The sequence below is a fragment of the Brienomyrus brachyistius genome, unplaced genomic scaffold (genome assembly GCF_023856365.1).
Source record: "Brienomyrus brachyistius isolate T26 unplaced genomic scaffold, BBRACH_0.4 scaffold1122, whole genome shotgun sequence".
NCBI lineage: Eukaryota > Metazoa > Chordata > Actinopteri > Osteoglossiformes > Mormyridae > Brienomyrus > Brienomyrus brachyistius.
Genome location: NW_026043397.1, coordinates 28316 through 37979, shown reverse-complemented (window position 1 = coordinate 37979; position 9664 = coordinate 28316). Strand labels below are relative to the sequence as shown.

Sequence of the window (9664 nt, the reverse complement as noted above, 5' to 3'; positions counted from 1 at the left end):
CTGGGATTTGAGCTGATGACCTCCTGCAATGAATCCCAATCTGCTGAGTCACACACTGCCCAAATAGGCCCGCAGTGATCAAATAATGAATATGATTCTTACTTGCTGACGATGCCTCCATGAAGCTGATCTACTGGGGCGGGGGGGTCTACATGCTGCTCACCACTGAACTCCTTCTCCAGGTACTCCCTGAACTTGCACCGTCCCAGAGGGTCCCTAAGGAGCTCCGTGAAGCCGAACCCCCATCGTTCCACCCGCAGCTTGGTGGGTGTCTCCACCCTGCACCAGGAGGCGTGGAAGTGAAGAGACGACAGTCACCTCTGGGGGTGTGGCCCTGAAGAGGCAGGATGGGGCGCGGTAACGCACACTCACATGTCGGCATTCAGCGTCCAGAGTGCCGTGTCATCTGTTATCCAGGGGTTGCTGGGGGGGGCAGCCTTGCATCATGGGGTCATGGTTCAGGTACTGCTCGCTGAACTTAAGGAAGCTGAACACAGAAGACCAGCCATTCCCAGTTTTAGTCCTACTTTCTATAATCCTTGCAAGTCATCAAATATTCAGGTTCAATGCTGGCATATTCCAGCAAACTGGAGCTCGAAATGGTGACGAAATGATTATACGTCATTGAACCCTATAAGGAAATTCTCTTTTCATCTCCTCCATCTTGCTCTCCATAGGTGAGAGAAAGCTTGGTAGCAAAGGGCAGCTGCCCGTAGAGGCTCCCAGGAACCTGGGGGTTAAGGGCCTTGTTCAAGGACCCCACAAGTGTGCTGAAGCCAGGCTTGAACCGGGCGACCTTCTGATCAATATTAAGTAATTATTTGCAGTTAAATACAGTTCAATTCAGTTTAATAGTCAACCGGTTTCAATATTAGTTAGGCATCATTAATGCCAGGATATGTGTGACTCTGAGATTTATGGTGAAAGATGGATGGGCAGATGGACGAAAGAACGAAATAACGAGGTTAGATTTTCACAAAGAGCAGTCCCCAGCATTTTTGTCAGAATTAACATGAAATAGATCCCCCCCCCCACCAATCAGAGGCACAGTATACAGAATACCCAGAGATATCCCCCAGTTAGGACTAATGTGGACTGGTGTCGAACCAGTGGTCCCCCAGCTATGCTGGGACTGAGGCTGAATCACAGGTGTTGGGGGGGGTAGGTGGGGGAGGCTGTTATCCAACCTTTCCAGGCAGATGGAGGACTTGACCCTCGAGCGGCCCAGGGATTTCCATGATGTGTTCAATCTGGTGTCGGGAGCCATGAAAAATCACACGGGGAATATAAGAGTCAGAAAAAAGGCACAGCATGGTACACATCCAAGCCCTGATAAGAGCCATGCTGTTGTACCTTTAAACAGAATTTGTCAATATCTGAGAGCCAACAAAAGAAAACGACAACACAGATGTAGATCCTTCCGAAGCAATTTTCTTATGACAGCATTCTTAAGAGCCCACTTAATCACCCTCTTTGGTTGTTCTTGGCAACCATCCCATCAGCTGAAATAGGTTCACTCTAAATTCTTTCAGGCTTACCTCTCTTTTGTAGTAGTCCGCGTTCTGTTCTGTAAAGAAGGAAGAAACAAAACCGTCTCTAAACATGATATAAGCCACATGTTTATGGGAGTTTTACTTGCGCAAAAATGTTCTGAGGGCACAAGGTTCATTGGTTCAGAGAGATAACCAATCAGACTGTAGAAGTGGTGGATACAGGCAACTAGAGGAGGGGGGGGGGGGTCAACCAATCAGATGTCTTGTTCCTGCCTCCTCTAGTTCCTTAGACCCACCTCCTCTACAATCTAATTGGTTATCTCTCTGAACCAATCATTTTTCCTTCTGCCCTCAGAACATTTTTGTGAGGGTAAAACTCCCACGAGCGAATCACATGCAAGGAATCAGACAGTAGGAATTCTGCTCACACTCAGCTCCTGGCTTTACTAAGCAGACATCCAGTCTAGAAACCATGAATAATATAGCACTATTACGAGTATGTATTGTGGGACTGCTGACGTACTTACGTTAGCATGGAAAACGAGAGCAGGAAGTGAGGAAGAAGTGAGACAGAAAGATGAGCACAACGAAGTGCTGTCACACTCACACACGAGCTTCCCTCGGATGCCCTCCCACCAAAAACACTGATTATCACTTCACTTCCTTGGGTAATTTGGGGGCCCAAGGCAACAGCCTATTCTGCCTATAGCTGCCATATATATATAGATATTAATATACATATTTTTTCTTCATGACTTTGATCTTATCTAGGCCCCGAGCGGCTCTCTTGTTTGCCCGGATCCGGTCCTGTGACTGACAGAGGCGATAAACAGCAGGTACTGGCATTACGGAAAAAATGTATATGCTTAATAAAAAGCTCAGACCAGCTGGACTCGGGAGTTGTGCCGGTTCCTTCGCTCAGGGCCTTGTTCTTGAACGCTGAATGTTCCCAGCTGCAGAAAATCAGAGGGTGAGAAATCCTTAGCTGAACTTCAGATGAAGAGTGAGCTCGTTTCTCTCAAGCAGACTGACGCCGGTCTAACGCTGCATTAATACCCCTTAGCACTACTGGTCACATTTCCCATGATGCCACTGGGTACAGCCCATGGCGACACTGCCCAGTAGGGGACAGTGTGACAGCTTTCCAAAAGGACCATTCGGTCCTGGAGGGCCAGTCGGTGACACAGTATCCATGATCAGGACTGGGGTACCCTGCTTTACAGAATAAACTAACCAAATGTCGATACTGAATGCAATCTGATTTAACATGGTTTCCTTAAATCCCAATTAAAGTGCTTCAGATCAGCTCAGGACTTAACAGCAGAGAGAGTATTTGGCAAATTATTACGCTGCTATTTGCAATTACATCCATTATCTCTCCGCTAACATGCAGCATTAAGCCTGAGCCGCAGGAATAGAGGTCAGATAATGGATCCGGTATTCCGGAGGTGGGATCCTCTTCCAGCTCGTTTAAAAGGCCCAACAAGTGGGGGGGTGGTGGGGGGGGAGACGCAAACACAGCATGTCTGCATTTTAGCTTCAGGCCGTCTCCCAGTCCCTTCGCACTCCTCTCTCCCAGATCCAAGCATCACCAGTCTTAGCGATGCGTCTCGTGTTTCTCGGGCAAAGAGAAAGGAGGCAGGAAGCGGCCATTTTGTCATTTGCTGGTTTTAATCCCCCCCCCCCCCCCCAGCTTCCCCCGTCCACCTGGCCGTACCAGAGTGCAGAGCGTCCCTGCCTTTTAAACACGAGCAGCACCTGACTGGGGGGCCCTACGCTGCGTGGTTTTTGGCTCAACTGTGTTTCCGTCTAATTGGCGTCAAAACGGTGGGTTTCATCAATGAAGGTGGTGTGTGGCTGAGCGGGTTGGCAGTCGCCGCCTATGACTGGAAGGTTGCCGGTTTAAATCCCACAGTCAGCAGAGTGACATCACCACTGGACCCCTGAGAGAAGTCCCTAAACCCCCAACTGCTCTAGTCTCAATAAAAGGTACATCTGCAAAATAAGCTGAATTTAGGATGTGATCCGCAGCTGCGTGGCTGCCATTCCCACCTCCTGATGCCGCCCCGGATGGGGATAATGGCCCACATAAACGCTGATGCTTATTAGCCCTGAGAGATGCTGCGCACCCAGCAGAAAGGGGCCCTAGTGACGGCCGGGATTAAGCCAGATACACACCACACTCTGCTCCTGTCCCACACTTTCATTCTCCACTCTCCTGTGTTATTCATGAACTCCAAATTACACTCAGCGAGGGTGCAGTTGCTCATTCCCGCAGCCTGCTGTCCTGTCTGTCTTCTGAAAGCTCTCGTCCCACAGAACATAGGCTTCTTCCCAGCTAAGTAAATATTTCATGATCACACTGAAGCAGTAGTGGGTTATCAGGCCTGAAGTGATATATTCCTCCCCCACAAAGTATGCATGGAGACACTCTGTGTGTCTTACTTAACGAAGATAAAACTCCCCCCCCCCCCCCCCCCCCCGTGAATTTTGCTGAGCTCAATGCTCTGGAGATGACGGAGATCGAAAATTATACCGGAAATGTTCCATATGTCCTTACAGATGTTTCCTTTGCCTTCCTTCATTGAACAAACCCGTTGTCGTGGGAGAGAACTGCACAACCCCCCAGCTCTCTGTGGGGGAATGGGACCCTGCCTATGCCTTCCTGCCAATCCTGCCAAGTTTCCCCTGTAAGTTGAAGGATCTCCTAACAGGCCTGCATGTAGATTAATGTCATACCCAGGACAAAGCAATTGCAGGTTAAGGCCCTTGCTGAAAGGCCCAACGGAGTAGAATCACTCTGGGCATTCACAGGATTTGAACCAACAACCTTCCACTTGCTTGCACAGATCCCTAGGCCCAGAGCCACCACTCTGCCCCACAACCTCAAAAAAATCCTAGAATCGCCCCCAGCCTGAGGCGATATTCGAGCTGCCAAGGTGCATTGAGTTCAGGTTTACCCAGTGTGTGCTTTACTCTAATCACAGCATACTGGGTTTTCGCCGGGGCAGATGTAGGGAGTCAGGGGTTTCGGGGGAGGTGCTTACTGGCGGTCTGTTGACGAGCCAGTAGGCCTGTTCCTGACATTCCAGCACGATGCGGTCCGCCTTGCGCCTCTGTTTGGCTGCCCTGGTAGGAGCAGAGCAGTCGATGGAGAGTCAGAAAGCATACTGGGTAATTAGCATATAGCGGTAATCACTGAACTGCAAGGTAGGGTTTTCATTTTTCTGTTTCCTTTTTCACTTAGAAATGGATTTCCGACTCTAGTGTTTAGGCTGAGGTCTGATTTAACAGATAGGAGGGAAATTATGACCACACACCATGTTACTTTTTAATTTAGGTAACATCATCATCCTCTTAATACGAGATTTATTCATCCATTCTCATCTGTCCCCTTGTGTGCATTTATGAAATTGATTTCATAGCTCGATGCGACAGTATTCCCGGGCTGGGGTGGGGTTTACCTGAGCTGCTCCTTCGCCTGCATCACCACGAAGTCCCAGGTGTGGTTGATCCGTTTGTGCAACATGTTGTAGCTGTCCTGCGGAGACGATGTTTAAATGCGACATTGCCAGGTCGCACGGCTGGCTGCGTTGCTGCATGGGTTCACGTTATGACTCACAGGCCGAACCCCTCCCAGGATATCAGCTGGCAGTGTCGGATTCACAAACCCTCTTACTGATGAGAACCTAAAATGCGTTGACCCTGACGCAACATGGCGGCAAGTTGGTGGATGTCTATGTGCGATCCTACTATGTGCATAATTGGTGGGAGGTTTTCTTACACAAAAATGTTCTGAGGGCAGAAGGAAAATGATTGGTTCGGATAGATAACCAATCAGATTGCAGAGGAGGCAGGACCAAGACATCTGATTGGTTGCTCCTGCCTCCTCTAGTTGCTCGGATCCACCTCATGTACAATCTAATTGGTTATCTCTCTGAACCAATCATTTTTCCTTCTACCCTCATAATATTTTGTGTAAGTAAAACTCCCATGAGCATTCAGCTATCACATGATCTCATCAAGCAATGCTTCAGACCAGCGAATAAGAATAGCATTGAAATGTACATAAATAAAAATTTTCTCTTACCTTTTCATAGTCTATCAGCTGCCCTTGCTTTCTGATATTCTTCTTAGTCAAATAAATCGCTTTAGAAGAGCAAAAGAAAGACATGGCAAGAAACTGTGTTTTTCTATTATTCTAGTAAAGGGAAGTAATGATGTAATAGGCGAGCACATGATTAATAATTGGTAATCACCGTAATCTAGCTCGGAGGCTGGCCACTGCTGAGAGCTCCAGAAGTACGGAGTCTAGCAAAAAGGAGATGCTGTCATTTGAAACTATTCAGAAGCAGCGTGACAAAGGTGCTTTGTGATTTAACATGTCAGGGACAAGGCGGGTGGAAGGCATTTTGCTACTTTAACTGGCATTGGTTCTCATACATCAGTGTTTCCCAATCCGGTCCTCGGCGACACACAGATGATCCACGTTTTTGCTCCCTCCCAGCTCCCTACCAGACAGTCTACGTTTTTGCACCCTCTCAGCTCTGGAGCCCGGACCAGATTGAGAAATACTGTCCTACACGGTAATTCCGCAGTCTCTCCAACGAATAGTTTCGATATGCGTGCCCCCCCACATGGCCACCACCCTCTCGCGCTGCCCTCCATCTGAAGAAACCGTGGTTTTAGGTTACCTGGAAGCGATACGGCGTCTCGTCGGGCCGCAGGACGAGCGTCCTGGGGTCCTTTAGGGGGTAAATGTAGCCGTGCTTCACGATCAGATTCCCCACATGAAGTGCCTCTGAAAACACACAAAGTGGTCACTCATTTCCACGTAAACTACTCAAAGCTCAAACAAATCCACTACTCGTAGCCCAGATTTAGGCATAGTAATTCTCTAAATTTTTGTCAGTGGAATACAGTAGAACACACGATAACTAGAAACTGAGTAGGCATATTATATTTTATTTTACGGTATAGCAAGTAACTGGAAAAAACGTTGACATGGTGCACAGAATAAGCCGCGGGGATGGTGCATTCCTCATCGGAACTATAATTAATTACGAGTAATTGGGACTTTCCACTTTCCGGCTGCCTCCGCGGCCATTGGCAGTCAGGCGCTCCCGGGGGTTTCAGACCGGCGCAGCAACAGCGCTGCTAGGGGGAAGCCTAGTGTTTACAGGGAGGGGTAACTGCTTACCGGGGCAACAGGTTTTTTGCCCATTCAAGTCTGTTAATGCATCTGCCATCTACTGCCTAAAAGTCCCCTCCTTTCCATTCCGACTTCTTTTCCAATCTGGGCTGTAAATCAGGGAAATCTGCTCCCTTGCTATTTAAAACCTCATCTGCATCGCCCGGGAATTCAGGACAACAGCGTCTTGCAGAAGTGCATAATGAGGGAGACGGATAGCGATATTTCTCCAGGCATGACTGACTGCCTCTGGCTATCAGCGAAGTTTGCATCGGGACTATCAAACCGTACAGCTCAGCATGCGTAGCGGCGCGACTCGGGACTGGCCTACAGATTATTTGTACTAATAGCCTCTCAGCAGAAAGATAAATAATTCAGCAGATAAATTGACGCCAGGGGAAGAAAATCCCAAAAGCTTCAGGCGAATGGGGTGTCTATGTTATGGACAAGCTCAATTCTGACATTTATTAATTCACAGGCTCAGCAATATCAATGGAACAGAACATGCTTCTGTCAGACACGTGAATTGCATATGCTTACACATAAATGCAGCTAGGCTAATCTGTTGTATGGATGACAAATTCTATTACTTCATTTGTATTTATTATTCAAAAGACTCGTTTATTTCTGTTATTTTATTACAAAAAAAAAAAAACCTGATGACGTCTTTCGCCAGCAGGGGCGCCATCGTCGTCACGAAGGGAAAAAAACAATCGATTAACCTCACATAAGAGCACCAGGTAACGCTTCCCTACATACTTCTCGGCCCTACCTTCTTCCATGATGGAGTACTTCTGAATTAGCCACTCCACGATATCATTTCCTGGGAAGGCATAGCGAGGAAGGCATCTAGTTAGAGTCGAGAAATGCATTAAGCCGTCATAAATCAAAAACGCTGAACTCGATAAATAAATTACATAAATAAATATGAGCGCAAGGAGATCGATGACAGTCTTAATGCACAGGATTCCCGAAGACCGCCGATGTATGGGCTTTCCTGTGAAGGGCTTAAATGACCATTAGGACCCGGCCCCCGGGACACTGCACGGCCGGGTGTAAGACAACCCGGGCGGCATGAAAAATTATTTTTAAAAAGTAAAATATGTATCGTGCACCTGTCATCGCATGTGGAATCACTGTGATTAACAGTCTTTGATTCTTCATCTTTATCCCCATGTCGGGATCTTGCATCGCCACAATGACTTGTTCAATCTGGGATAAGAAGAATAGTCAAAATCGTGAAATCAAGGTGACGACAGACATAGTGAAAACGTTCAACCTAGTAATATAATAATTGCTTAATGTGTGATTTGATATGTAATCGTTATATTCATCATTAAATCACCGGAGAGACACACTCATATATTTAGGCATATATATAAGTAAACTACAAGGTTTTTCCTCTGACTATCTTAACTGCACGTCAAAGACGTTATCGGATATTCCCGACTACAGACTTTCGGTTTGATCATTTATTCGCGTTATTAATTCGGCTCCTGATTACATTAAACTAAACATGCTCAGATTGTTACAACCTTTGCTTGTCGGTTATTTTTGGGATCTTTCTGGATGGGCTCAAGGCGGGGTCTGTAAGCACAAGCAAACTGCCAGCACTTTTGTTTTACATGAAAATAGTTTGATGTCGGCCTATTGCGTTATTGTCTGGCTATAATTTGGAGGCAATATTAAACAATAGGCCCATATATTGTAAATATACATGTTGTGTTGTTTTGTTGTTATCACAAACGTATAGCCTGATCATAAATTTCATGGATACCTGGATGTTGTATGTTCCATTATATTTATGAATGAATGATTTATGTGAAGTCTGGCTTAGATTCGAGAATTAATCATATAGATTAAAAAAAGTTTTCATTTAAAACTTATCTCATATAATAAAATCCTCGTCCGAACGAACATATGTCAGAATGAAAAAACATTTAAATTATTTTTGTGATGCATCAGTATCAATAGCTACAACGTCATAACAGATATAGATATAATGCGGTTCATACTTTTGAAGTTGATGCGTATCTCCCGAAAAAAATCAACTCCAGAAGAGTCCGCGTCTGTAAATGCCTGAACTTCGGAATCGATCCTACCTTTGTTAGGCGCGGCATCTGTGTCTTGCAGCTGTTCCCTTGGATAAAGATGTTAATTGTCATGCTTACAGCATCTCGATCTCCGGCGTTTGTGAAGTTGGGATTGATGCTGTCCTGTGTTTTTTTTTTCCTTCCACACTTAAGCTCTGCTTGTTACTGCCCCATAGCGGAGCGCAAGTGAAACGGACTACCGGAGATTTGCACTGTTTTTCTGTTAGTGTGTATAATCAAAATATGACTCAGTTTGGCCAGTTAGAAAAATATGATAATAGAAAAGTATTCTTTTCCTCTCACTTTTTTTTCTTGATTTAATTACCGACTTCACGTACTTACACTGTGTCCCGTTGCACGATGTAATATTGCGAAACTATGATTTTGTGGCAGTGTTTTGTAAAGGAATTTTCCGTTTAATCATCGTCTTAGTATAAAGCTATATGGTTGTTCTGGTATCAGTGGACGTACATTATGTATTTTTTCTTCTCTTGAGCACCATGGTCATGACATGAAGCTCAGTCATTGATTACTCGCAAATGTTAGTAGTCATCCGCTGTTTATCTTGAAGATGTAAAAGTAGTGCGCGTACATCTCCTCGTTAGTATAGTGGTGAGTATCCCCGCCTGTCACGCGGGAGACCGGGGTTCGATTCCCCGACGGGGAGAGTCTGCATCTTTTTGCCTCGGTCTCAAAAGGCACCAAGCTAGAACCGGCCCCGTGTTAGTGGAAACGGGGCTTGTGACTTGTACTCATGCATAATATTCTGCGGGTCGCTCAGCAGCGCAGCATATGAAACTAGACTCGGATTGTAAGTGTGTGGTTTTGATAATTGATGTATGGATGGATGGATCCTTAATAAGAGATATAAACAATAAGGTCCAGTC

General features: G+C 46.0%; 1 non-coding gene across 1 annotated transcript; it reads left to right on the top strand.

Moving 5' to 3' along the window:
* The first annotated feature begins 9372 nt into the window (after positions 1 to 9372).
* On the top strand, positions 9373 to 9444 carry trnad-guc (transfer RNA aspartic acid (anticodon GUC)). Its single transcript has one exon. It is a non-coding gene; the product is annotated as a tRNA-Asp (tRNA).
* Positions 9445 to 9664: the final 220 nt, after the last annotated feature.